Below are 5687 nucleotides of genomic sequence, written 5' to 3'. Positions count from 1 at the left end.
AAAATTTAGTGACTTGAAACAAGCTTTGCTCCAATTCTTTGGTCTGGCAGTTTAATCTGGGCTCAGATCAGTGGTTCTTAAACTCTACAGGTCATGCATTTGCAGACCTCACTCCCATGTCAGGAACTTCAGCTGGGATGGCTGTTAGCAGCTGGGAAACCTGGGTCTTTTCCCATGGTTCACTCTACCTAGGATCTCATCCTGAAGTAGGCCAGTTCAGACTCGTTCACAGGTGATGGTGTTCAAAAACAGCATGAGTAAAAGTTACAAGGCCTCTGCAGGCTGAAGCTCACAATCGCACAATGTCACACTGCTGTATTCTACTGGTCAAAGCAAGCTACAGTGGCAGCAGAGACTCAAGTTGATGGGAAGGGCTGCCAAGAATCTGTAGCCATTTTCATCCACAAGGTTTCAGCATGTTCACCACCTTGAGGAAAATGCAGTATAACATGCTGAGTCAATTACTAAGTAGGTTGATAAGAAGTCCAGGGTCCCTGAGGAGGAGAAAGGGGTCTGGGGCTCTCAAGGAGAGGACAAACATTTTTTTTCCACATTGCTTTGTCTTAGTGAATATAACAATGTGTTTTGCACCTTTTAATTTCGTGGCTGCAGTCACCATCTGCAGTGATTTTGGAGCCCCCAAAATAAAGTCTGCCACTGTTTCCATTGTTTCCCCATCTATTTGCCATGAAGTGATGGGACTGGATGCCATCATCTTTTTCTTCTGAATGTTGAGTATTAAGCCAACTTTTTCACTCCCCTCTTTCACTTTCATCAACAGGGTCTTTAATTCTTTGCTTTCTGCCATAAGGGTGGTGTCATCTGAATATCTGTTACTGATATTTCTCCCAGCAATCTTGATTCCAGCTTGTACTTCATCCAGTCCAGCATTTCTCATGATGTACTCTGCATATAAGTTAAATAAGCAGGGTGACAATATGCAGCCTTGACGTACTCCTTTTCCTATTTGGAACCAGTCTGTCGTTCCATGTCCATGCTACAGTAATCAAAACAGTATGGTACTGACACAAAAATAGAAACAGGAGAGAAAGTCTGCTGGGCATATAAAAGCTATGTTTAGCTTCTGGTTAGATATTATGATAGAGGGAAGGCTGCTTAGAGTACCCTCTTTATCATGTTAATGTAAATAACAACTGTAAATTGAGAACCTTCAGATTAGGCTGAAATCCTTTTCACCACCCCTCCTAGTTGCTCCATTTACCACAGCATCCATCTCCCCAGCTAATATTCTTCACTTCATCAGAAAAGCAGTCTGGCACAGATCTGCCACACTGTGTGACACTAGGCACTTCGCTTGTCTGCAGGAAGCAAAGTGGGAATACCAACCTACTTCTTGGGGATGTTGAGGGGATTAAGAGTTAATGCAATGTGCTCAGAAGAGTGCTTGATACTTAGAAAAGGATTACTCCTGCTATGTTCATGTGAGATCTCCAGTTCCATGCAAAATGTTTCCCAATTATTTCCGGGTATCCCCAAGGGTGGCTCACATGGATCATGAATAAGGCTAGCTTACTCATATGTGAAGTCAGCCAGTCCCTTCCTCTCCAACAACAGCTCCCTTTAGTGTAATTTCATACTCCTGCACACAGACCACAGAGCATTAACATGCAAGTCTCACCACTCCACTGCTGCCACGACTAACCTGCAGAAAAATCATGTTCGTTACTACCTCTACCAAAGAGGCTATCTCAGTACTAACACAGCAGTGCAGATTCCTGCCCTTGGCTCCCTCCAGTCCCTGGGTAATGCAATCACTATAGCTGCCTCTGCTCTGTTAACTGCAAGGCCCCATGCTTGCTACTAGGTAAACTTGTCTGTCTTACTCTCCATATATGTAAAATGTGCTGTATCACATCAGAAAAACCTTTGTTCTCCCATGCAGATAAAAATCCTGCTGGCATCCCCACACTAGTTCACCAGAAACGGCAAAATTCCAGCTACTATTGTAGTTCATGCTCAAGCAGGGACCTCTGTCTTAATTTGCAGCTGATAGCTCGGTCAAGAATCTGCCTGCAATGCAGGAAACCCTGATTCAGTTCCTGGGTTGGGAAGATCAGCCGGAGAAGGGACAGGCTACCCACTCCCGTATTCCTAGGCTTTCCTTGTGACTCAGCTGATAAAGAATCCACCTGCAATGTGGGAGACCTGGGTTCCATTCCTGGGTTGGGAAGATCCCCTGGAGAAGGGAAATGCTACCCAGTCCAGTATTCTGGCCTGGAGAATTCATAGCTTAGAAGGGTATCCCCCACTACCAAATAGGGTAAAGTGAGTAACTCAGTACATGAAACAAGAACCTAGGTCTACGGGGGGGAAAAAGCTGTTCTTGATAGAGAATACCAGTTACAAGTTATGTAACTGATTTAAGCAAAAATCAGTGGATACTAAAATCAGTGAGTGTGTTTAAGAATAAGAGTTTCACTATATCATCCCACAGAATTATAAAGGGAAAAAATAACTTTGCAGTGGAGAAATATGATGGACACCACCTTAATCAAATAACAGAAGTGAAAACACCAATAACAGCATCATGTGTCTTCTGATGTAATGTACCAGTACTTACTATTCCTGCCAAGATGCATGACCTGATCTGAAGCATGAGGAAACAATTACAATACTCCAAATAAGGAACATTCTTTAAACAGCTGGCATGTACTCCTCACACTCTCAATGTTGTAAAGGACAAAAGCTATGGAGTTGTTTCCAATTAAAGAAAACTGACAACCAAAGGTGATGAGGTAATAGGAGCAGGGAGACTGTTAAAGGTTAGTATTTCATGCGGCACACTTTGAACATAGACTGTGGATTAAAGACTACACAAATCTTTAAAGAAGGAATTACCCGGTAGTTCAAATGGCAGTCTGCCTGCAATGTGGGAGACCTGGGTTTGATCCTACAGAAGGAAGTGACAACCCACTCCAGTCTTCTTACGTGGAAATTCCCACGGACAGAAGAGCCTGCCAGGCTTACAGTCCATGGGTCACAAAAAGTTGGACAAGACTGAGTGACTTCACAGTGTTTATAGTCCTGAATTTCATCATTATAATGTAACTGTGTAAGAGAATGCCCTCATCTTTAAGAGATAAAAATTGAAGTATTCAGAGATGAAGAGGTATGCTTGCAACTTAATTTCTCAGGTTCCACTACATACTGCGTACATACTAGAAAGGAAATATGAATGGTGGATCCCAAAGGGGTACACAAGATTTCACGGTATACCATTCTTGCAATTTCTTTGTAAGTCTGAACTTTTCTCTAGCTAGTTTCTTAACAAAATCTTTCTCAAAACTTGCTATTTCCTGCTACATTGACTTTTTAATGCATTCAGAAAAATATCCTACTCTATGAACAAAGAGATTTCTGCATTATCAAAACCTTAAAATTACAACTACTACTGAATATTAATTAGATGAAATCAAGGAAATGTACACATACACACCACAAAACACCACCCACACAATTATTCTTGGCCTGGGCAATTAACAACTGTTTGCCCTTCTAAGGGCCAGATACTATTTTAGGTGCTTGAGCAAAGCAATGAACACAAAAGCATTCTTATGGACACTACAATACAGTTGAGTGAAGTGGCTATGGTTGTTCAATCACTAAGTCACTGAGTAAAGTAGTGGACACAAAAGCCCACATACCACTTTAACATTAAAACTCTACTATTTTACAAGACACATAAGACAAGTAGGTGGATTATATAACTTACTCATGTCAAAAAAAGGAAGGACTTTATATATGTAAGGATATTTACTCTCTTATCTAGTGGGAAAAGTCTTAACACTAAAACTACATCCCAAGCACTACACTAAGTGCTCAGTAAGTACTCAACATTCAAACCCACTCTATGGTTACAAGGACCATATTACCCCATTTTCAGGATGAAGAAACAGGTTTAATAAAGTTAAAAATTTACCCAATTACAATCATAAGGAAGAGAGGCCTATTGTGAACACAACTCTAACAAAGGCAACAGAGCACTTAATACAGTGAACATCAAAATCCTTTTAAAAGGCAATTTTGGGTAACTAGTGGGAAGGTGCTGCCCAGCTAGAGGGGTGGGATGGGGGGCATGGGAGGGACGGTCAAGGAGGGTACATATGTATACATATAGCCAATTCACATGGTTGTACAGCAGAAACTAACATTAAAAAGCAATTATCCTCTGATTTTTAAAAAAGGGCAATTTCATAACACTGAAACTTCCCGATTACTAAAGATCAGTACATTGTTCTTACTACTATTATTAACAGCATCTTTGCCAACCTGCCTTTATGGAGCTGAAGATAAGAGCTGTGAGGTAACATTGGAGGGGAGCTCGTAATACTGTACCATTAACTCTACCTACAAACTAGGGTCAAGCCTTTAGTGAGACCATGGGCAGAATCCAAGAATGGCAAAAGGTTAAGGATAAACAAATGACACAAGTAAAAAATTATAACAGGGTGAACCTCTGAGAAAGGAGTAGCAAAGGACAGGAGAAACACACTTGTAACCAAATACACTGATAACTTAAAGGTAACAAACTAAGTCACACATCAGTAACATTTATATATTCATGATAAATTCCCCATGTATCCTTCCATCATGCAGAAAATTTTTGTACTTCCCATTATTGATTCAACCATGCCAATAAAATAAATGCTTGAAAATTAATTTTTCTTTTTGCTGATAGAGTCTTACAGGAGGAAAAAGGTGAATTGCTCATCAATTCACCAAGAAAAATCCATTCTTTTTTGATTCACGATCTTATAGGTCACTTGATGCATCAAGACAAAATGCAATCCAGTTGTTCTGATGTTTCTCCAACTTGTTCTCCCTCTTCTCTAAAGGCCACAGAAATATCTAAGCCTTCAACATATGGCACAACTGTATATCCACGAACAAAGGAAACGGAACCTTACTAGAATATGGCTTATCAGTTTCTCATGGGTTTCATATTCTTCTGATTTCCACTGAATACAGTAAAATCCTTAAACTAGTGAACATTACAGAGAAGGCAGTGGCCCCCCACTCCAGTCCTCTTGCCTGGAAACTCCCATGGACGGAGGAGCCTGGTGGGCTGCAGTCCATGGGGGCACTAAGAGTCAGACACGACTGAGCGACTTCACTTTCACTTTTCACTTTCATGCCTTGGAGAAGGAAATGGCAACCCACTCCAGTGTTCTGGCCTGGAGAATCTCAGGGACAGGGAGCCTGGTGGGCTGCCATCTGTGGGGTCACACAGAGTCGGACACGACTGAAGCGACTTAGCAGTAGTAGTAGTGAACATTCAGTGTAACTTCTAATTTTCTCTTCAGTGCATCTTTTCCCAATTATGAGTCAAAATTAATATCAGGCTTGCAACTGTGATGGGGCACGTACATTAAAACAATAAAAGGGATCTGTAGTTGGAAAGAAATTACTACGGAAAACCTCCTATACATCGTCTGCACGTTTTTTTTCTCCCCGACCTTCAGCTCCACCTCCCAGAAAACAAAGTATAGAAAGGCAGGCTTGAAAGTACTACCCACTGGGACTGTTAGCCCAAAGGACAATGTCCGCCACAATCTTTCTACTTACCGTGAGTTATTGTTACCTTGGGTAAAGATTTTGAAAATTATTAATACACATAATTTCAGCCAAATAAATTTGACTTGATATACCAATAATAAACAAAGCCA

This window comes from Oryx dammah, unplaced genomic scaffold (assembly GCF_014754425.2).
Source record: "Oryx dammah isolate SB20612 unplaced genomic scaffold, SCBI_Odam_1.1 HiC_scaffold_3, whole genome shotgun sequence".
Lineage (NCBI taxonomy): Eukaryota > Metazoa > Chordata > Mammalia > Artiodactyla > Bovidae > Oryx > Oryx dammah.
This window is presented reverse-complemented; position numbering follows the sequence as displayed.